At 38.0% G+C, this 23154-nt stretch overlaps 1 protein-coding gene across 7 annotated transcripts in view; it reads left to right on the plus strand.

The window, feature by feature from the left end:
* Window positions 1–23154, plus strand: part of LOC138743429 (beta-2 adrenergic receptor-like) — a 98626-nt gene that overhangs the window by 69773 nt on the left and 5699 nt on the right. For 4 of the 7 annotated variants that reach the window (XM_069898807.1, XM_069898805.1, XM_069898810.1 and 1 more), the window contains one exon: window positions 14878–18149. The exons of 2 other annotated variants lie outside the window; for them this stretch is intronic. The gene's annotated coding sequence lies outside the window, so the exon portion shown is untranslated. Of the gene's footprint in view, window positions 1–49; window positions 2106–14877; window positions 18150–23154 lie in introns of those variants that run through there. One more of the 7 variants, XM_069898809.1, reaches the window with a different exon arrangement.

Genomic DNA, 23154 nt, shown 5'->3' on the forward strand with positions numbered 1-23154 from the left:
TTTCATGAAATTACTTTTTACCTCTGTCTTTAATTCAATTTGTTTCCAGGACAGCAGTAAAACAATTGCCTCCACCCTAAGAAAACAAAATGGTGTCATGAGGCCTGAATCAGCAGAGCAGATGTCAGGACTGTGCATCATTTTCAACCAATGAAAATTTGATTTCATTTGGCGTGAAATTTAAAGATATTCCACGTTTGCAATATTAAGAGCTGTGGATCATTGGATTAAAAAAATAAACTAGGAGACTGGATAATTCATCTGAAGAGAATACGGAGGTGCCACCACTTTGGAAAAATCAAGTTCTATAATAAAGAAACAAAATTATGATGAAAATTAGTTGTTTGGATTCACCTCGGCCCTGAATAAAAAGGCAGCAGATGCACCATGTGTTTCATGTGGTAAAATTCTGTCTAATAGTTCTTTGGCCCCAACAAAATTAAAAAGACATCTGGAAACCAATCATCCCCAGCACAAAGATAAGGATGTAAAAGAAAACTAGATTCACTTGGAACCAGTAAAGGTTTTACGATGGAAACCGTAAAGAGAGCAAAGACAGAATGAGAATGCGACTGAAGCTTCCTATAGGGAAAGTTATCGAATTGTCCCTGCTGGAGAGGCCCACACTCTTGGAGAATCTATCATTAAGCCTTGTACAAAGGACATGGTGAAGTGTATGTTCAATGAGCAGTTCAGCAGGAAAATGTAAAATAATTCTGTTGCAAGATATGGTAAAGATCTAGCTGAGGACATAGAGGGTAATTAATTGGTCGTTTGCTGTTATGTGATGCTTTTTCATTATAACTGGACGAGTCAACCTATGTAGCAGGTCTTTCAACGCTGCTAGTCTTCGTTAGATATGTACACGAGAAGGATATTGAGGAAGATGTGCTTATTTATGAAACTTTGCAAGGACACACAATTGGGAAGAAATTTTTAACTACATCATTAACAACATGATGAAGAATGCCATTCCATGGAAAAAGTGTTTACACGTGTGCACAGATGGAACTAAAGCTCCACAGGGAAAGCTGCTGGAGCCATGGGTTGTACCAAATTGTAGCAATTCTCACTGTGTCCTTCATAGACATGCACTTGTAGTGGAAAAAAATTGCCTGTGCACCTGATCTAAGTGCTCGACGAAGCAGTCAAAATTGTTGATTATATCAAAGGTCGGCCCCGACAGTCCCGTTTGTTGAAAACTCTGAAGAAATGGGAAGCCAACTCCTAGCCTTACTTATGCATACAGAAGTGAGATGGTTATCCCGAGGAAAAGTATTAGTAAGTATAGGAGACTGGATAATTCATCTGAAGAGAATACAGAGGTGCCACCACATCGGAAAAATCAAGTTCTATAATAAAGAAACAAAGTTATGATGAAAATTTGAAGTGCCTGTTAAGTGGCAGCTGGTTAATGCATCTTGCTTATCTTGCTGAGATAGTCACAAAACTGAATTAAACTAACATGGGCCTACAAGGCAAAAACATAACTGTTTTTCATGTGAAGGACAAAATTTCATCACTTTCTATAAAAAAAATTGACTTGTGGATTTGAAAGGTGAAAGGAAAAAACTATGATTGTTTTTTTCTCACTGGAAAACTTTGTGATGGGCCACGATGTGAGTATTGATGAAGATTTACGTGATGAAATGATACAACACCTAATTACTTTACATTCTACACATGATGAGTATTTTCCCAACATTTCTAGTAAGAACAAGAGATGGGTACAAAATCCTTCTGTTGTCACAACCCGCCGATTTATCAGCGCAAGAATATGAAAATCTCATTGACGAGACATCCGACTTCAGTTGTCGCAAAGATTTAAAGATTTTCCAGTGACTAAGTTCTAGATTAGCCTGAGTGAATAATATCCATCCTTGGCAAATCTGCTGTGTATTGCCTATTACAGTTTTCCATGACTTGTATATGAGAGGTTGGATTTTTGTACTATGCAGCAATGAGCACAAAATACAGAAACCAGCTTGATGTTCTTCCTGACATAAGGATACAGCTGTCTAAAAGATCTGTGAAGACCAGAAACAATTTCAATCATCCCATTAAATATGAATTGGAGGCAACAAATAATTTCAATGTGGAGAATAGTGAGTTTATTTGCTTTCTTGAATATGTATTTTAAACTGCAATTGATGATTGGGGTTTTGCAATTTCCAAGGGTTCCGTAAGCTAAAAAGTTTGGGAAGCCCTGATGTAGATAATTGGATTGGAGGTCAATCCACAGGGCCATAAGACCGGCAGAGAGGATCACTGCAGTCTCAATTTCAGTTGAAGTTTCTCAGTCATCAACATGTATTACCATTAGAGATTTTGTTCCTTAATAAAAATCAGAAAAGTTTTTTTTTTCCATTTTGGTAACAACAGAAAGAAACTAGATGAAAACACAAGTTTCACATTACACCGCTTCCACAGTGAAGTTCCATTCTAAACTTAGGACATCTCCTACTGAGCCAACTTGATAGTTTTCCATTTTCTCCAGTACCAGTCAGTGGCCCTTTGCACAACACGAGCAATCTAGTGGAATTAATTCCAAATTAGGAGCAATTTTTTGTTGTGAGCCACACAGCCTTTAGACACATGCAATTTTCTTCTTGATTAGAGAATTGGATAAGAGCTGTGAGTGGTGAAATACAGCTCCTCCTTTGTGCTAAGGGTTTTAATGGATCAGTCATAACGATCAGAACTGAATCGAGAAGTGCAAAGAACCTACATTTTAAATAGCTTATCTTGTTTTAAGATGATTTCTTATCCAGAATTTAAAGGCAGTAGGTGAGAAATGAGATGTAATCTCACAAGCATTCCACTGAATTTTGCCATTTTAAAATTACTTTTCCACCCTTCCATATCAGATGATACGGTTAACCCTAAATAACTCTGACAGAGATCATAATTAAATGAATGCTCCTTTTTGTATTTTGTTTTATTCTCAATTGATGGAGGTTTGCCCATGGTACAGAAAGTATCTCAGCATAATAAAGCCTTACTTTTAATAATGAGCAAATAAATTGCATTGGAAGTTTCAAGACTGGAGTATTGAATTTTGTAAACATAAAAACTAAAGCAGAAACTAATTATTGACCAATGACTCTAAGTTTGGTTAAAACAGCTCCCCGCACAAACTGCCAAACAGGAATTAGATTTTTTTTAAAATCTCTGCTTTGCATCAAAGCTTTGGAGCATAAATCAAAGAAAATAATAGGAGACATGCAAGTTATGGAGATGTCTGGATGTTTTACCCTAGCCTTGGATTTCAGCATTGAAAATGTATTCCACTTCCTGGTTATTTGCTGGAAATATTTTCTTACTCTTCTCTGGGGCAATAAAAAAAGCTGGTATGCTGTTTTTGACACTCAGTGGAAATGATCTTTTCGTGCCCAAACTAACTTATTAATTCTAAATTGAACAACCTTAACTACTGAAATGCAAAAAGTTGAAGTATTTCAAGTTTATTATTCTTGCATTTCTCACTTCTTCTGGTTGGATGATATATTATGAAAAATATTAATAAAATTACACCCAAATTTCTAAATTCTTAACAATTGTCATTTATAAATTTGCCTTGATAGAATTGGTACACAAATAAACTATAGCAATCCAGCACCCTATTTTATAGCCTAATACATTTACTTTTTCAGTAACACTGAGAGAAAAGAAAATTGGAAGGGTCAAAAATGGACTGGTGGTGGCATTCCTCCCCCAAAATTATTTTGTGTCATTAGCTCTTGTATACTAAATCCGTTATTAAAACTCAAAACGTCATTACAATTTTACAATAAAGTTCAATTCTCTCCACAAGCTTCAACATCTTGTTTTTAATTTATGCTCCCATTCCATGTTTTCCTTTCAAAGTATTATATCATGGCTCTACATCAAATTGCATCTGTCAACCACTCTGCTTTTATAGCCACCTTCCCATGCTACTTGGGTTAAGCATTAAACGTGTATATTGTAGTTTTTCTGCTCAGCTAATAGCTCTGGAGTGTGGTATCCAGCTGGTAAATCATCTTGAAACAAATGTTTGTGTAATAATGATAATCCTGATCATGAGAGGGAGTTGGAGATGAGTTGTTGCAGCTATATGTAGCTTCAAAATGGATGCCTCCTTGAGGTTGTGAGTTCTAAAACAAATAAATTATAGTTGTTATAAATGAACCCAAATTTCTTTATTACAAGAAAAGAAACATCACATGGTACCAGGAGTGTGAGCTACCAGGAGAGGAAAACACCAGGGGTGTGAAGAATGAGAATCAGTCAACCATAGCAGAAAATATGGAGTGTGTAAAGCCTCCTGATGCTATAAATTGGACTGGAAATGTTGCCCACGAGTGGAGGTTGTACTTGAAAAAAATTGGTCTCTATAACAATCCTGATGCTTACTGTGGTGGGACCTTGAGCACTAGAGGTTTTCAATACATTTGTTTTGGTTGAGGCAACTGTGCAGGGAAAGTTCAACAAGTTTATCAAGATGTTTGAACATTGTTCACCAAATAAAGATCCTACACTGTCAGAACAGAGGATGGTCAAATACTGAGGAGGAATTGAAAGAGCCTGATGAAACACAAACCACTGCAGGAACTGACTAATACAGAGGATCCAACCTGTAAAGCAACAGAGGAATCACCACCAGTGCTAGACAGTAGTGGACCACAGAGCCAACACAAGCACCTCTGTTAAGAAGATCCATATGCATTATCAAAGCACCTAGACTGAATCCCTAAAAGAAAAAGAACTGCACCTTAAAAAAGTTTGTGCTGCTGAGATTTGTTTACGTTTGTGTTGAACTTCAAATCAAAATGAATACTGTATTAATGTGGCTCATTTTTCTATTAAATATCTCAAGGAAAAGGGATGTAATGATTGAGTTCTAGTGATAATCCTGACCATTAGAGGAAGTCAGATGAATTATTGCAGCTAGGTGTAAATTCAAAATAGATTCCTCCTTGAGGTTGTGAGTTCTAAAGCTAATAAATTATAGCTGTCATAAAAGAACCTATGTTTCTTTATTACAATAAAAGAAACATCACAATACAGATGTATATTTTCATCACATCTACTAAACATTTAGATTTCAGACAATGGCAAGGAGCATCTGCTTCTTAAAAACCTCATTGAATATCTTCATGTATCTGTGTCTCCCCTTGCCATTCTCATGTCGCAAACCTTGGGGTACACAAAGTATGTGCAATAAGTATTCCAAAAACATTTGTCCTGATGGCACACATGAATATCATAATGAGCAATAGAGTTCCCAGGACTTCACTTTTCAATGAATTTTGGATTCAGTGCCGATACACAATTCCTACTTTCAGCTCCTTTAGCCCTTTACACTTCCCATACCAGAGCTTTCCAGTTGGTATTATCCCATTATCCCTATTTTTCAGATGATTTTTCCTGGCTCCCAGACAGATTCTTTCATCCCCTCTGTTGTTTCTCAGTGGCCCAAGGCTTGTTTTTCTCTCTCATGTTTTTCAGTTCTGAGAAAAGGTTGTTGACTTGATATCTTCATGCTGTTTCTGACTCCACACCTGCTGAACAAATGCAACATCTTTCACTTCTAGGTCTCACTGTTGAACCAGAAAATTGTTTATTCTCTACCAGGAAATGAGGAACATTTAACAACATTTATCTTGCTTGGCTGAGCAGATTAAGTTAGATATTCTTCAGGATGATGAAGAACTTTTTAAAAGGTCATCACTTCTTGTGATGAGAGGACTTCAGATGGAGAGCAGAGATTAAAGTTTAAAATTATTAAAATCTTGGACATAAATCTTGCATGAGAGGCCAGAAGATTATGGATTTTTAATCTTCACTGCCAGGATATGCTTTTAGGCACGATGGATCACAAGGATTTTGCAGCCGAAATGACTACAATGGAATAACAATTAGTGTGGTCAAAAGACAACTTGGTATCTATGTATTAATTTTTTACTCTGGATTTGATACAACTGACAGGCGTGATTTGGCCTTAAAAAAAATCATCTTTTTTATAGTTTTCAGCATATAATTTGGAGTACAGTGGTGGTGTAGTGGTTAAGTTGCCAGAAAGGTAATTGAGAGGCCTGGGCTAGCAATCCCGATAGCCGTGGGGAAAAAAACGCACCAAAGAAATTGTGAAATGTAAGTTTTGTAAATTTGCTGTTTTTTTTTAAAAAAGGGAAGTGGTAGTCATTACAAAACTAATAAATTGTCATTTGGTTTAAAATGCCTTTCAGGGTAAGAAATCTGCTATCTTTAGCTGGTCTGGCAACTTCATTGCACCAATGTGATTGGTCTATAAAATAGGTTAACAAACTACTCAGCAGTACCTGTGATCATTATATTGAACAAGAGAAAGAATGAAACAGTGAAAGGTCCTAGCACTGAGAAAGACAGTGAGTGCCAACACATCAAAGTCTTTTCTCCCATACCTTGAAGAAGGGCTCAAGCAAAGAAAATCTTTGCTGTATAAAGTACTCTGTTTGACCTGCTGAGTTTCTCCAGCATTGTGTTTTTACTCTCTCTCAACCTAGTTGATGTTCCAAAATCGTTCTCGTGGAACAAGTGAGTGCTTTCCCTTGGAGTAGTCATGAAACAGCCTGATATCGTCTTACTTGTGAACAATATTGCCAAATTCCTCCATTACTATCCCAGGAATATCCCATCCTGCCAGCCTGTAAGACAGATTGAAAGTTATAACACAGTGATGTGTAGATGGGAGCAAGTAACCCTCAGTATCCTCAACAGTGACAGCAATCCCCACGGAATCTCACCTATCAGATCAAACATATCATGAAATCTCCTCCTGTTTAATACCCACTATCCTCCCTCACCTGATAACTCAGTGCTGTTTATTTTGAACAACCATTGAAAGAAGCATTGAAAGAAGTAAGGGCAGAGAATGTACAGTGGGAGTGGAGAGAGGGGGTACTTCTATGTCCATCATTAAGGCCATCTTTGTAGCACGATGACTAATAGCTTATCCTTTGGGACTCTAACCTGATCTCATCTTCATTAATCTGTCTCTGGTAAATGTATCTGTCCATGATAAAACTGTTAGAAAATACTATTTTGAAATCCTGGTGTCCCTTCATGTTGAGAGTAACCTCTATTCAGTGGTCTGGGAAGTGAAATAGATTCATAACACATCAGGCAAGTAAGAACTGAACTTTCATGAAGTGTTGTGGCCCGTCAGCAGTGCAGAAATGTACATCCTTACAATTTCTAACCCCATGGCCTAAAACATCCTTTACTCTTTGTTGAGGATAATTTGGCTGTCATGGCTAATGGAATTATCTGGATGGAACAAGCATGAATTCAAATGAGAACTAACCTTCAGAGAGAGAAAAAAACCTGCTATTATAGAAACCGACCACTAAATATGAGACATTCTGATTCTTTGCCACTGTAACTATGCAGGGGGAGAAAATCAATGAATGTGGATGTTAATTAATCCTTAATGAAACTCTCATAAAGAGGACAGAGAAGGCATTAAGAGGGCATACCCTGTATTAGACTTTAAGTGACCATTGATACAAATTATCAGGAGTGGGATATTGTATGAGATTTTGGGGTACAATTAGACCATTCAGCCCATTGATTTTCTCTGCCATTCAAATCATAGCTGATATGTTTTTTTCTCGCAACCCAAATCTCCTGCCTTTTGCTTATTACCTTTGATGCCCTTGCAAATCAAGAATCTATCAACCTCTGCTTTAAATACATCTGTCGCAATGAATTCTGCCATCTAAAACAGAGTTCAGGATGAGCATGCTTTGTCACTTAATATTTTGGTTGTAAGACCATGTAGCTAGTTTTTAATATTATGATGTGCATGAAGTTGAATGTCTAGACCAATCTGGGCTCAAAAATTCCTTTCACACAGGTGGCAGAGGTATCGGGTTGATGTTGTTTGAGGGTTCTCGATTTGAAAGATTTTTTTCTCTTCAATTCTTTATTCTAGCTTCCTCACATGAACATGCATCCAAACAGGATGATCCAATTTGTGCGAGAAGAATTGCTACAGGAACTCAGCAAATCAGACAGCATCCATGGATAGAAATGATCAACCAATATTATAGGTCTGAATGACTTGTCAAGACTCAAGTCTTCATCAAGTTTTGATAACGGGGTCTGACTCAAAACTTTGACTGACCATTTATACCCATAGATGCTGCCTGACCTCCTGAGTTCCTCCAGCAATTCTTTTGCTCAAGATTTCAGCATCTGCTTTGTGTTTCGAAATTGATCCAATACTCATTGTTCCCAGTGGAGCGCATCAATGTTGAGACTTTTCAGGAATGTTCTAAGAGAGTATTTGAATCTCTTTTTCTGTCCACCACATGACTACTTGCCTTAATCAGTTCTCCATGAACTGGAGCAGCACGGTTGCCATAGTGATTAGCGCAATGCCTTTACAGCACCAGCAATCGGGAACAGGGTTCGAATCCCATGCAGTCTGTAAGGAGTTTGCATGAGTTTTCCCTGGGGGCTCCGGTTTCCACCCACTGTTCAAAATATACTGGGGATGTAAGTTAATTGGGTGTAAATTGGGCTGCATGGACTCATGGGTCGAAATGGCCTGTTATTGTGTTGTATATCTAAATTTAAAGATTTAATTTAATAGCTGCTTTAATATTGATTCACCAGATCTCCTCCGAAAATGCCCTGCCTGTCTGATCTTTGATTCATAAAATGTGCTGGAGAGGTTTGTTTGGGACAGAATATGCGTGACGGGAACTTTCCCTTTTCATTTGATATAAAGTATTCTGTGTGAACATTTCTGTAAGTGGATGCAATATCTGGCATTTCTGCATATCTGTCAAGCATAAAACAAGATGGGCACAATGACAACGCAATGCACCAACAACTTGGTCTTCAGACTGATTCTTCATTGTGCCCATGCTTTAATTTTCTAAAATTTAGACATTCAGCACAGTTACGGGCTCTTCTGGCCCAGGATCCCTTGCCGCCAAAATACACCCAATGAACCTACAACCCTTCATATGTTTTGAATTTACTTATCAGTCTTCCAAAAGCAGAGCTAATTTTTGCTATTCTATGGTTATCCTTGATATCAGAGCTGATTGTGATAGCAAAAAGTCAAGGTGTCTTTGATGTTATGGGCATCAAACAAAAAAAAACCCAGTAATTGGAATCATACATTGATAAAGGTTGTGTTTGCCTGAGAGCATTGAATGCACCCACGTCATTATCAAAGTAACTCTTTGGGGCAGTGTCCTCGGCCAACCACTTTCAGCAATTCCATTAATGTCCTTTCTTCTTTTGAGATCAGAAGTGGGTATGTTCATGCGATTGTTCAATGTTTAATTCAATTTACAACTTCTCAGATGAAGAAACAGGCACACTTCCATAAAACAAGATCTAGATTATGTTTGGGGATGGGCTGATAATTGTAAAGCAATGCTTGTGCCACAAAAGTTTCATACAATGACCATCTCCAACAAGAGAGAGTCTAACGTTCAACGTATTTCCATTATGCTGTATTCATTCTTTATGGCCAAGAATTTCACTTTGCACAACTACTAAATAGTGCAGCTGATAATAGATTTAATCCAGGTAGAGCATTATTATGCCCATTTCTAGATATCTTAGCACCAAGGAGGAAATTCAACCCCTGACATTTCAATGGGATTTTCATCTGCTCCTGCGCCTTGGTTTTCTGGTTTAAAACTACCCCAATTGACATTAACAGTGTTGCAACACCAAAATAGTCATAAATCCAGATGATTTCAGCCTCATTGATATTAAAACAACAACCTTGGTTTACTCACTAACCCAATTTTCCTGAAACAAGGATGCTAAAAGACTAATGTTCTATTGACAAGAACTGTAAGAAATGTAGCCTTCTGTTGTTTCATTCTCTCTTAAGTAACTTTCAGGTTTAACCCAGAGAGATATTATAATTATTAGAATATTTTTCATTGATCTTTTGTCTGATATAATGTTAATTTGTCAAACATTTCAAACACTTTCCAAATATATTTTGCAGTTTTTGATTCTTACAATAATTGACAAGCTATTGAGGAGCAGAAATTAGAAATGCAAACAAATGAATCACTTTAACGGAAAAATGGTTTGCAAAGTCACATCCATGTGATGAGCAGCTAAGTAACTAATGAATGTATAATGAGACAATTCTAAAACAAATCTTGACAGAATTTTTAAATAAGCAATCAAGGCTGAAATTATATTTTCCACATAAGTACCTAAAATAGTTTTAAATTAATTTAATTGTTCAGAAATGGGATCATGTCATGTAGAATGAAGTCCAAATAAAAAAATCAAAGTTTCTGCATGCTGTGATTTCCTTTCTGGGACTTTAGTAAGCCTGACTCACTCCTGAATATCACAACCAGTATTTTTTATACAAACTGTTCATTACAATCAGGTGAAGCACGTCTTCACAATATTTGGTGTACTTGTTTCATTATTACTGAATGGGTCCCACCTGACCAGGTGCCAGCTCACAGCACTTCGGGTTAAGCCTGCTGACACAACCCTAGTGGGATTCCTGGTTCCTTCAGCACCCAGGACATTTTCTCATCTCTCTCTCTCACCCAATCCAAATGTACATAGCTAGTCCCTGCCTGCCCTAGGGAGTGTGTCTGGAACAGCTGTGATTCCTCTGTGAATGCTGTGTAGCAGTGTGGGCAGTTAGGTTTCATTCATGCCTCAAATCAACATAAAAAATATTCAAATGCTGCTTTAAAACACACTGCATGGAAACAAGCTCTGTGGCCCACTGCATCTGCACTGACCATCCATTTACAATAATGCTACATTGATCCCATGTTTATGTTCCCCATTTTTTTTTAAACCATTGACCTACACACTAGAGGCAATTGGCAATGGTCAATTAACCTACCCAGGCACAAGCCTTTGGATTGTGGGATGAAACTGGAGTAATTGGTGGAAACCAATACAGATGCAGAGAGAATGTGCAAACTCTATCCAGATAGCACAAGAGGTCAGGATTAAACTTGTTAGCTGTACCACAGTGATACCTTTTTGGTGATGGTGTATTATCACATATAATGTATAAAATCGACAGTCCTGAATCACTGGTACCATTTTGTTAATGTTATACCTTTTATAATGAGCTGTACCAGTCACTTTAATCCTCCTTGTTCTTTGTGTCATCAACCTTCCACACTGCCTCAAAGATACCAAAATATGTTTAAAGGACAGCACCTCATCTTTCATCTAGTAATAATATAGCCCTTGGCTCTTGATATCAAAGTTAACAATTTCACACAGCCATTTATTTTGTTCCTCTCTCCCCAGATGTGTTGTCCATTTATGTTTCTGATTGATTTTTCTTCTCTCTCTAACTGCTTCTTACTAACTGAATTGATAGCTTGATACAATTGAGCCTGCAGCCTCTGCATCCTTTGAAGTGGGTCGCCACCCTGGCCCCAGCTGCCCACAGGCCTATGCTCCCGATACCTTCAATGCAGTTTTTATCCCAGCCCTAGCCACCCCCAGGCTGGAACTCCTGACACTTTCATCGCAGGTTTTCATCTCAGTCCTAGCCGCCCACAGGCTGGTGCTCCCGATTCCCCTGCTGCTATCCCCAGACTCTGTTTCCAGTATTTAACATGGTGCAATAATTACTGCTGTTGACTTTGGATTCAGGATTGCAGAATGTCACATAAATGATCATGTACCATTCCTATTAATGAACTGAAACTGAGTGAACAATGAGATGCTGGAGATCACATGGCATCCATGGGTAGAAATGTTCCATCAATATTTCAGGTCAGGACCCTTTATTGAGACTGAAGTAGGAAAGGCTGATATCAAGAATATTGCAGCAGAAATAAGGTGGGGATTAGCGGAGAGATTTTTGAACAGATGTTGGGAGATGTGGAGACAGGTAGAGGGATAGACCACTGGGAGTGGGGTAAAATTAGAGAGAAAAGTCAGAATAAAAGTAGGTAAAGAGGTGGGGGTTACCTAAAATCAATGTTCATGTCATTGGGTTGAAAGGTTTCCATGAAGAATATAATATGTTATTCCTCAAGTTTACATTTGATCTCCCTTGGCAATGGATGAGACTGAGGACAAATTCATCTCTGAATGTTTACATCTCAAGGCAATTTATTTGTGCTTTTCTATCACAGTTGCCTTCTATAGTTGGGCAACTTATCCTAAATCTCACAGGGATGAATGAGATAAATGAATTAAAAGTTAATGGAATCCAATTGCAGCAATTAATAATTAACCTGCTGCTAGTTTTGTGATTAAAAATCAATTGTATATTTTGATAAATATAAATTGTTCTGCTTAATATGTAAAATGCTTGACTTGTTTCCTTTAAGACATTTCATACTATAATTGCTTTGCCACTTTGCAACTAAAGGTAATTGCTTTTTTTTAAAAAGATTTTGGTTTAACCCGTTCCTTGACTGATGATCAAAACTAAGCATGCACGTTTCCAACCACAATTTCCAACTACACTTAGATGCAGATATGTTAAATAACCTCCTCCAAGCTATAAATCAAGGGAAACACTTACGTTACAGGATATGTTAGAACAGCTATGGGTAGTAAAATGTCTTTAAAAGAGATAGATTGTGAGGGTTTAGTTTAGATTACACTTCACAAACAGATCAACACTTCACAAAAGACATCTCATTTAAAATGCAAGAGCTTTGCTGAAGTGAGACTTTGTGTCACCAGTGACTTTGCAGAGACAATGGAACTGCTTTGGAAAGGACTTCAAAAGGAGGTGCAAATGGAATATAATGTTGATCAAGTCCAGGCTCAGATAGTTCAAAAATTGGGTTTTGTGCCTTTGGAGAGGTCATTTGGTTTTTGCAAGCAGAAAGAGGAAAAAACAAACGGGTGATTTCTCTTTTGGAGAGAGAGAGAGAAGTCAGTTCTAGAGCAGCAGTTTGGGTTGTAAAATGGCAAGCTGGCAGGGTTGTTGAAAAACCCCATTTTGAAGACAGTTGTGTTCTGAGTTCAGCCTGTTGAAAACCCTTGTAGTCCTTGCAAGAGGAAATGGCTGGCTGGAGTGTTACTCCTGAAATAAAGGAAACAAGAGGAACTCTGTGGTGACCTGGAAGAAGAGGTTATCATTTGGAAAACCCATGATGGGGCAAGTTTCTTTAGCAGGACACTGAAGTGACTGATTGGAGGAAATCAGTTTGTGTGTGCATCCAATGAGCAACAAATATCTCTCTGAAACCTGAATGGTAGCCATTTAACTTTAAGCACTAGAGCCTGGTGGAAATTATAAATGTGGAATTCTGTGCACAGTATGAGAATTGCCTGATACCAGTGAACTTGGAGAAATGGAAAGTGAATGATTGGACAGTGAAACAGAGAATGTTCCTGAACATGAACACAATACATACACTTGCACTTAAAATTAGAAGGGGGTTAAGTTAGGTTAATAGTAATAAGTTAAAGATTGATCCTATTATTACGTTTAAAGAAAATTAAAAGCAACTTTTGTTTAAGTAACCATTGCCTTGGTGAATTTCTATTGCTGCTGGGATTTTGAGACCTCTGGGCTTGTAACACTTCTCTGACATTTAGTGAATCATAACAGGTGATTCAGTGCCCCATCTTCTTTGTCTTAGTGACAGAACCATTCACTGAATAAACTTCCTCACTCTTTAGGAACATAACAGATTTTCTCTTTGCATGAATTTAGGAGAGAGAAGTAAGTGATATTTCTGTCAATGCCATTAGTTTAATCCAGTGGTTTCAAACTTTTTTTATTTCCACTCACATACCACCTTAAGTAATCCTTTACTAATCACAGAGCACCTATGGCATAAGGATTACTTAAAATGGTATGTGAGTCGAAAGAAAAAGTTTTAAAACCATTGGTTTAGTTTGTAGAACCACATCACAGATTTAATCACTTCTTGGAAATAGCAGCATTTGTCACTCATATTTATATTTTTATATTTCCTCATGACATTGGAGGCTATTTGTCCCAAAGTGTCTACGCCAACTCGGTGAAATGTCATCAGTCCCTATTCCTCTTATTTCCCTCACCCGTTCTCTCTTATGTACCCACTAACATCCCCAATTTCTCCACCTCCCACCTTTTGGCAAATGGACAGGCACCAAAATATCCAGGGGAATACTATGTAGTCATAGAAAGAAAATGCAAACTCCACTGAGAGACCAACCAAAATTCGGACTGAGTCTGGGTCACAAATGTTGTGCAGCATTAAACTGCCTGACCACTGTGTCACAAAACAATATGCACTCCAGTATCAAGTGTTTGCTTAACACCTTCCAGCACCTTTCCCATTGTTAGATAATGCACGACCATGCATATAAATATCCTGCATACATTTACATAAATATAAACAAGTACATAATTGTGAAATGTGCAAATGTATCAAAATGTGCAAGGTTGACAGGGCTGAAAGGGCTCTTCCATACTTAGATTTGGTGGCTAAGTCTTTAGCAGTTCCACTGTTTAAGTATGACAATAATGGGATAACCAGGAGGCTTGATAGGCCTCTTCAGAAGCCTCTTAATCAGCACATGTGGTGATGTGGAGTCATAATTCGGCCAGAGGAAGCAAGGATGGCAGACTTGCTCTACTATAGGACATGAATGAACCTTGTCCTGGTACAGTTGAGCACAGTCTCCAATTTATATTTCCTTTGCAGACAGCAGCAGGATTACTTGTCCATTACTAACTACATATTTTCTTTGTATGTGCAGGCCAGTTTTAACAGGATCATTTAGATCAGAGTAATAATTATTTCCTTGCTGCTCTGACTGAGGTATGGTAGTGAGCTTTGTCCATGACAACAGGAATAGGGAGTGGACTGAAAAGAGCCCTCAAGCTAAAAAGTAACTATGTCCTATCCTATTTCTCTCCAGGAGCCTAGCAGGCTTTCATGGCTCTCAGAGGCCAGAGCTACCATGTCATGGATAATTGGATGTTGATTCAAGGAACTGGATGCAGGCAAGCTGATTAAAGATAAGAAAAACATCAGAAACAAACATCCAGATTGATCCTATTTGATTTGAAATAACATGGCCATTAGAAAAACTCTCTACACTGCTCATCACTTTGAAAATTACATTAAGTATTTTTTTGTTAAAAAATGTTGGAGCCGAAAGGATTAAAAAGCAGCAAATTTATGTCATAACATTTCATAGCATAGGGCAGCCAAGTAATGGTTAGCACAACGCTATATAGCACCAGTATATAGGGTTCGAATCTGGCGCTGACTTCAGGGATGCATGCTCTCCCCGTGTCTACTTGGGGTTTCTTTGGGAGCTATGGTTTCCTCCCACCATTCAAAATATACCGGGCAGTGTAGGTCAATTGGGTGTTATTAGCTGGCATGGGGTCTTAGGCTGAAAGGGCGTTACCATGCTGTATGTCTAAATTTGAAATATAAATTTTAGTTTAAAGAAAGCTTTAGTTGTTGATGAAATCATTCTATGTTATTTCAATGCCAACATTCATTAGGTTACATAATAACATTTGGTTCTTGTTGTTAGCTGTGGTTAATGGACCAAATTAATATTTTATTTAACTAATTTTTCCTCAACATATTTCACACCGCTTTTGTACTGTTTCAGACTAAATTCTCTGATGATAAATATAGTAGTCTGCATTTTTAATCTTTCATCTGGCTACAAGCCATTTCTCAAAAAAGAGCTCCTCTGTTCTACTGATGTTATTGAAAAAAAAACAAAAAAAACGTTGCAAGTGGCCATGACTATTTACAAAACAGACTCATCGGTTCTATTGACTATTTTGACATAAATTATGAAAACTGTATTAGAGGAGATGAATAATTGTTATATGGAGCATATGAAGTTTTAAGAAATTAATGCCATAGATTTTTTTCCATTAAAATATTGTTTTACATCGTCAGAGGTATGTCTTGAAGGGAGATAAGAAGATGGCTTATCCATGGAAAGTAATTATTTCTTAGGTTAGCAGAAGAACGATACCTAAATTAGATACATAAACCTCTAAAGGGAAACCAAAGATTTAAAAAGAGTACATTTAAAAAAGGAAAAATGATCCTGTGATTCATTTTAAAAGGATGGAAGCTAAAAGCAGAGCAGCTCTGTTAAACTCACATTCCAGGTGCACAAGGTCCAGCAAATCTTCTCATGGTGTCTGTGTAATGTTTCCTTTAATCACACAAATAGAACGAATAAAAGACTGGCATTTTAACAGCAGCTTTCATTGCATTAGGATGTCAAAACTGCTTCACAATCAATTAAGTACTCTTTTCAAGCATGGTTATTATTATAATGTTGGAACAAAGCCAGTCAATTTGGCATCACTTTAACCAGTCTTCTGGGCCTTCACCCTTTCCGGTCTGCTTAAGCTTCACGTTGCCATATTCCTTTCAGGTCCACATGAGCAATGTGCTGCCTTCACCTTTCCTATCTGCCTGAGCTTTTTGTTGCTATATTCCTTTCAGGTCCACTTGAGCACCGTGTTATTGTCTCCTTTGAGCTCCTTTCACACTCTGTCTTTCCCTTTTACTGGTTCACCTGACACAGTCTCTGAGCCAAGACTCTTTCGGGTTTGCCTGAACACCATGGATATGAATCCCCATATCATAAGAACGTTGGTTAAGAGCCAATGGAAACGCACAAAGGCGATATTTTGAATTAAGCCACAGCATCGAGGAAATGTTTTAAATCAATATATTGTACTAGATGAAGGAAGGCTGGAGAACAATCTGATCAATGTTTAAGATTAAGAAAAGTTTTCACATGGTGGATTCAAGGGGCAGTGGGAGGTGTGGGTGGACGAGAATAGAACTAGAAAGTATAAGTGAGCCCCTAATAAATTGAATAGCAAATTGGGGGAAAAAATATTTTAGATGAGGATGGTTAGAATGTGAATGTTGCTGCCAGATTGATAAGCATAAACTCACTGAAAAGAAAAGTAAATTAACAAATGAGGAAGCACAGATGCATAGGCTAAGGCAAAAAGTGGGGCAAGGTTTGACTCATGGTGAACATTAATTGTATTCTACTTTTGAACTGTCAATACTGCATATCTCTGTACAAACATTTAATTTTCCATAAATAAAAAGCCAAGTAGAAGAGAAGTGAGCAAATTCATAAATAAAATTTACCAAAGCTACTTTATCATTTATAATACTTACTTCAAGGCAAGCCTGAAGCATTAATTTCACAAATTAAGGTAAAAATAATGAAGAATTGTGATTTCTCTCTTTCCTTGGTCAACTTGAAAAGAACCTTCTGAACATTATTACTGTTTTACTGATGGGAATTATTCGTGTTAAATCATTGAACTTACTAATCACCGAGAATCTATGTCACAAACCAAAAAGAATTATGGTTTGAAAAGATTTAATTTGGCGTACAGTAGAATTTTCCAAAGGGACATCATTTTTACAGTTGCCCTGTAGCAATTTCATTTCAAAGTAGTATACACCACTGGGTTTGCAATCCAAAGTCAGCACAGATTGGTCAATAGATTCACTATAAATTCAAAAGTTTGAATGGTGCAATGGACTGGCAGCATCCACCACCTGGTGCCACTGCTGCGCTCCTGTTCAGAGGACACACTACCTGCCAATCAAGGTCGAAGACTCACCCCAAGTCATCGAGATGACCCTTGCGATTGGCCCACCTAAATCACCAGGTGCTGCAGTCTAGGCAGCTTGCGCAGACTCAGCCCTGACCTTCACCCAATTGGCCCTGGTGAATCGTCTTGGCTGACCCCCACTCATCCCCTGCACTTGGCTTCAAGCCATTGGCCACATCAGCCAACAAGGGCCCAGCTTGCCCCGAGTGATTGGCCCCCCCCAGTACTGCCTGCAGAACTATAAAGGAACATGTGCCCCTTTGTTCTGCTTCTTTGGATTCCTCGTGACACATAAGTAGTACCTTTCGCACTGGTTAGGTTAGGTAGCAAGAACCATGTCCGTACCAGTCAAGGTGTGGGGGCACGTAGTATTACCTTGATCCTGACTATTGAATGTGTATGTTCCTGTAATTTCCCCCAGTCTTCTGTCGGTTCCTCCCTCGTTATCTGAAATGTATATTTACCCCTTGTGAATTGTATGTGTGTAGAGGTTTGCCTAGTATATTGACCCTGTTGTCCCGTTTGCATCCTTGAAATAAACGTGTGCTTTATACCTCAACTTTGGTCTGGTTCTTAACCTGTGGGACCCACACAAACCCGAACCACAAAGGGTGAGAGGAAACCAGACCCTCCTGGGAAAACCCATCCGGGGAGAATGTACAAACTCTTTACAGATAGCATAGATTTGAACCCCAGTCTCAATCGCTGGTGCTGTATCGGTGTTGGACTAACCTCTACACTAACCATGCCGCCCTTTGTGGACACAAAATTTCAGCTCACTGTTGAAGCTGCTACCTCAATGAGATGGGTCCTGTCAATTAGATAAAGAGATTGATTTACATATCTACTTCACACTATTTTCCTTAGAGTGAATGAAATACATCTGAATGTTTACCAGGAATTGTAGGAGCAGGGCAGAGTGGAACTGCTGATTCTCAGCTTCCGCAGGTACAGAAATATAATATCTCTAGCAACCAGGTTATCAATCTTTGATCAGATCACCTGAATGGAAAAATATTTGTCAAGAAATTTGATATGTATGTGCAATGCTTCAGTTTCAAGAACCAGTAGTAAAACACAAAAGTCTGCAGACACCATAATTTAAAAATTTTTTTTTTCATTTGCATCAATAAATACACATCATTTGTCATCATATAACAATACAATGAAATAAAAAGATACAAAATTATATATAATTATTTTCTATTTATCCCCAGAAGAAAAAAGGAAGAGAAAACACTTGAATTTATTTATCATTCACTATTTGTGTATTCCGAACATATTATTCTATCCTGTACATATTAATTGGGAGGAGTGGGTGTCATGGACAATGTGGGTGGACTCTTACTGATGAAATCCATATATGGTTTCCAAATCATACAAAAATTCTCAGGTTGATTCCTTAAGTTATAAGTAATCTTTTCCAATGATTTTCAATTTTGAATTTCAGTGTGCCATCTATCCAACCTTATAGAATTATCTGACTTCCATGTTATTGCCATACATTTCCATGCCGCTGCTATTGCTGCACTCAAAATTTTTGGTTGATATTTGTCTAACTTAAATTTAGTATCAGTATCATATAAATCACCAAGCAAAAATATTCTGGGATCTTTTGGTATCTGATTCTTCATAATTTGTCCCAATAATATATTCAAGTTTTCCCAAAATTTTCCCTCGTTTTCACAAGACCAAACTGCATTTAATAAGGTTCCTGTTTCTCTGTTATATCTGAAATATTTGACAGACCATTTGAATTAAGTCCATGTGACTTATATAGAGTGTAGTATAATGGATGTAAAAAATTATATTGTATCATCTGATATCTAATGTTAATTGTATTAATTACGCACTCCAGCACAATCTTGACCAGGCCTCATCATGAATTTGTATATTTAAATCTTTTTCCCATTTTTATATTCTTGTATAGTTCCTTTTTATGCATTGTGTCTTATAATTGTATATACATATTAGTAATAAATGAAAAATTATTAAATACTCAAATGGGCTCTGTTCCAGAAGTCTAAAATTCATGCCTAATTTAAAAAAAAATATATGATTTAAGCTGATAGTATGAAAAAATAGTTTTATTTGGTATATTGTATTTCTCTTTCATTTGTTCAAAAGGCAAGAAAACAGAACCTAAGAAATAATCTTTTATCCTCTTTATCCCATTATTGTGTCGGAAGCAGACACCATAATTGAAGTCAAAACACAATGCTGGAGAAACTCAGCAGGTCAAACAGTGTGCTTCATATAGCAAGGATAAAGATACACAACCAGCATTTCAAGCTTAAGCCCTTCATCAAAGTATGAAAAAATATAGGCCGGGCCCAAGCAAAATGGAAGGGAAGGTGCAAGCAGAGCCCATAGGCAGGAGGTAATATGTGGATAAGGGAGGGAAGGCTCACCATTAAACAGAGGAAGAAGGATGGTTCTGTGAGTGTCCTGACAGTGTGGATCCTTGATGATTGCACTACTCTCCAATGGCAGAATTCCATATAGATTTTCTCCATAGTATGGAGAGTTTTACCTGTGATGTCCTGGGCTGTGTCCACTACCTTTTGCAGAGATTTACACTTAGGGGTATTGGTGTCCCCATACCAGACTGTGATGTAGCCAGTCAGCATACTTTCCACCACACCTCAATAGAAGTTTGCCAATGTTTCCAATGACATCCCAAACCTCTGCAAATCCCTGAAGAAGTAGAAGCACTAACATGCTTTCCTCACGATGGTATTAATGTGATGGACCCAGGACAAGATAGGTCCCCCAAAATTTAAAGTTGCTGACCTTCTCCACTTCTGATCCCCTAATGATCAGTGGATCGTGTATCTCTGGTTTTCCTTTTCTAAAGTCTACAATCAGCTCCTTGGTTTTGGCGACATTAAGTGTGAGGTTGTTGTTAGTAGACCAGTCAGCCAAGCTTTAAATGTCCCTCTTCTATTGCTGAGTCATAAGCCCTTTTATGCAGCCCACTATTGTGTGTCATCACAAACTTGTATATGGTATTACTGTTGTACTGAGACACACGATCATAGATCAAATGTGAGTAGAGCAGGAGGCGAAGTATGTAGCCCTGTGGTGCTCCAGTGTTGATGGATATTGTGAAAAGATATGACTTTGCCAATCTATACTGATCAGGGTCTGGAGGTGAGGAAATCCAGGATTTAATTTCACAATGGGGTGTTGAGGCCCTGGTCTTGGAGTTGACTGATAATGGTGTTGAATTCCAAACTGTAGTCAATAAAGAGCATCCTGATCTTTGTTGTCCAGATATTGTGAAGAGCCAGTTTAATGGCATCTGCCACCTGTTGCTGTGGTAGGCAAATCGTAATGGATCCATGTCACCACTCAGACAGGAGATGATGTGATCCAACATCAGCCTCTCAAAATACTTCCTCAATATGAATATCACTTATTGATAGTTGTTCAGGCAGCCATCTTCTAAATATGGGGAAGCTGTCGTATAAAAGTCAAGACTATTCTGCGTGACATTGTTTATTACAAATCAAAGAGGTTTCTAGAATGCATTGCTGTAAGGTTATCTCTGTTTTTAAATTCTGAAATGGATCCAATATGTGATGGATGTAGAATTCATGAAGGATCACTGATTCATATGTTTTGAGAGTGTCCAAAACTGAAAGAGTTTTGGGGACGATTTTTTCCAGACATTTTCAGAGATTCTTAGAATCGAGATCGATCCTTGTCCCTGTATTGCTTTATTTGGCTATTCTCAACAGAAAATATATTTCCTTGAACCTAACTCAGAGAAGAGTTGGTACTTTTACCTTGTTGATGGCCAGACGAGCAATTTTAATGAAATGGTCTACCACCGACAAATGCGCTGGATACAAAATATCATGTCTTGTTTGAGCTTGGAGAAAAATCAGATATACTATTAAAGAAGCTATGATTGGTTTTGGCTAATCATGGGACCCATTCATGGATTACTATCACACTTTGACCATATAGGCTTGAGTGCTCTGGGTACTATCTGTTCATTGTGTGGAGGTCAAAACTCAAACCCTTCCTATGTGGTTGACTGTGCTTAGTGGGCGGGGTAGGATTAGTATGTGTTTTTTTTCTTTTTCTCTATCTCTTTCCTTTTATTTCCAATTTTCTTTTTGCTTTTTTAATACACAGAAGAGATTACTTTATATAGTCAACTTATTTTAGAATGTGAACTGAAGCTCCTTAGTTTTTTTTAATTATTAATATGATTAATGTATACATTACTCTGCACAATTAGCTTATAATTCATATTTTATATGTTAATGCTTTAAGACTGATGACTATTTTCTGTTCTACATATGATACGTAACATTACTCTCTCTCAAATTAATAAAAATATATTAAAAAGAAAGAGAAGTCAAGACTTCTTCTTAAGCCAACCCCTCATGAAAGAGGATGAATTACTTTGATTTTATGTATTCTCAGGTGGCCAATGAGGTAAAAGTGGGATATACTGCCTCCTTAGATACAGCCTGCTGACAGACTGCTTGGCAAGTAATGTCACTTGGTTCACTGCTCCTTGAAGTTCATGTAGAAGTACTCCTTCATGATTGACCTTCTTCTCGTTCATTCTACTGCTTCGACACCATTCAGCCTTCCTCTCTGATCCCCCTGCCCCCCGCCCCCTCCTTGAATACCAGAACATTCCTAGACCTAAATTCTTTGGCTTAGCTTTGCGGACGAAGATTAATGGAGGGGTAATGTCCACGTCAGCTGCAGGCTTGTTTGTGGCTGACAAGTCCGATGCGGGACAGGCAGACACGGTTGCAGGGGAAAATTGGTTGGTTGGGGTTAGGTGTTGGGTTTTTCCTCCTTTGTCTTTTGTCAGTGAGGTGGGCTCTGTGGTCTTCTTCAAAGGAGGTTGCTGCCCGCTGAACTGTGAGGCGCCAAGATGCATGGTTTGAGGCGATATCAGCCCACTGGCAGTGGTCAATGTGGCAGGCACCAAGAGATTTCTTTGTTTTCCCAAAATTGCTGGAGAAACCCAACCGGTCACAGTGTTCATAGGGAATGAAAGGCAGTCAACTTTTTGGTTTTCAGCTCTTTGTCAGAAATAACTCAGGCTCAGTCCCGAAAGGTTGACTTCCTTTTCATTCTTATTGGTGCTGCCTGACCTGCTGGGTTTTTCAGCACTTGTGCATTGCACTAGACCCCACATCTGCAGATTTTCTTGTTTAGCTCAATGTTTTATTTTGCCTCAGACGTGTGAATTAATAAAATTAAACCAAAGTTTGGCTGAAGGTTTAAAGGACACATCAAAACCATCATGGATTGTGGTTGAAAAATGTCCTAAAAATGTTTGCTGTGTGTTGCTGAAAAAGTTGCTTGAATAAAAATAAATATCAGACACTGTAAAAGATCCTACATCCAGTGTAAAACTTCTACATCAATACTACATTGTGCTTTGTGAAGCAGTCTGGGTATCGATGCAGCAACCTAACTTTTAACGGCTTACTTCTGAAAAAAACGGAAGTGGCGTAAAACTATTGCCAGCCTGATATACTTTTAAATACAGCTATCTTTGGCGTCAGGATAAAATGATATTGCGC

The sequence above is a fragment of the Narcine bancroftii genome, chromosome 9 (assembly GCF_036971445.1).
Source record: "Narcine bancroftii isolate sNarBan1 chromosome 9, sNarBan1.hap1, whole genome shotgun sequence".
NCBI lineage: Eukaryota > Metazoa > Chordata > Chondrichthyes > Torpediniformes > Narcinidae > Narcine > Narcine bancroftii.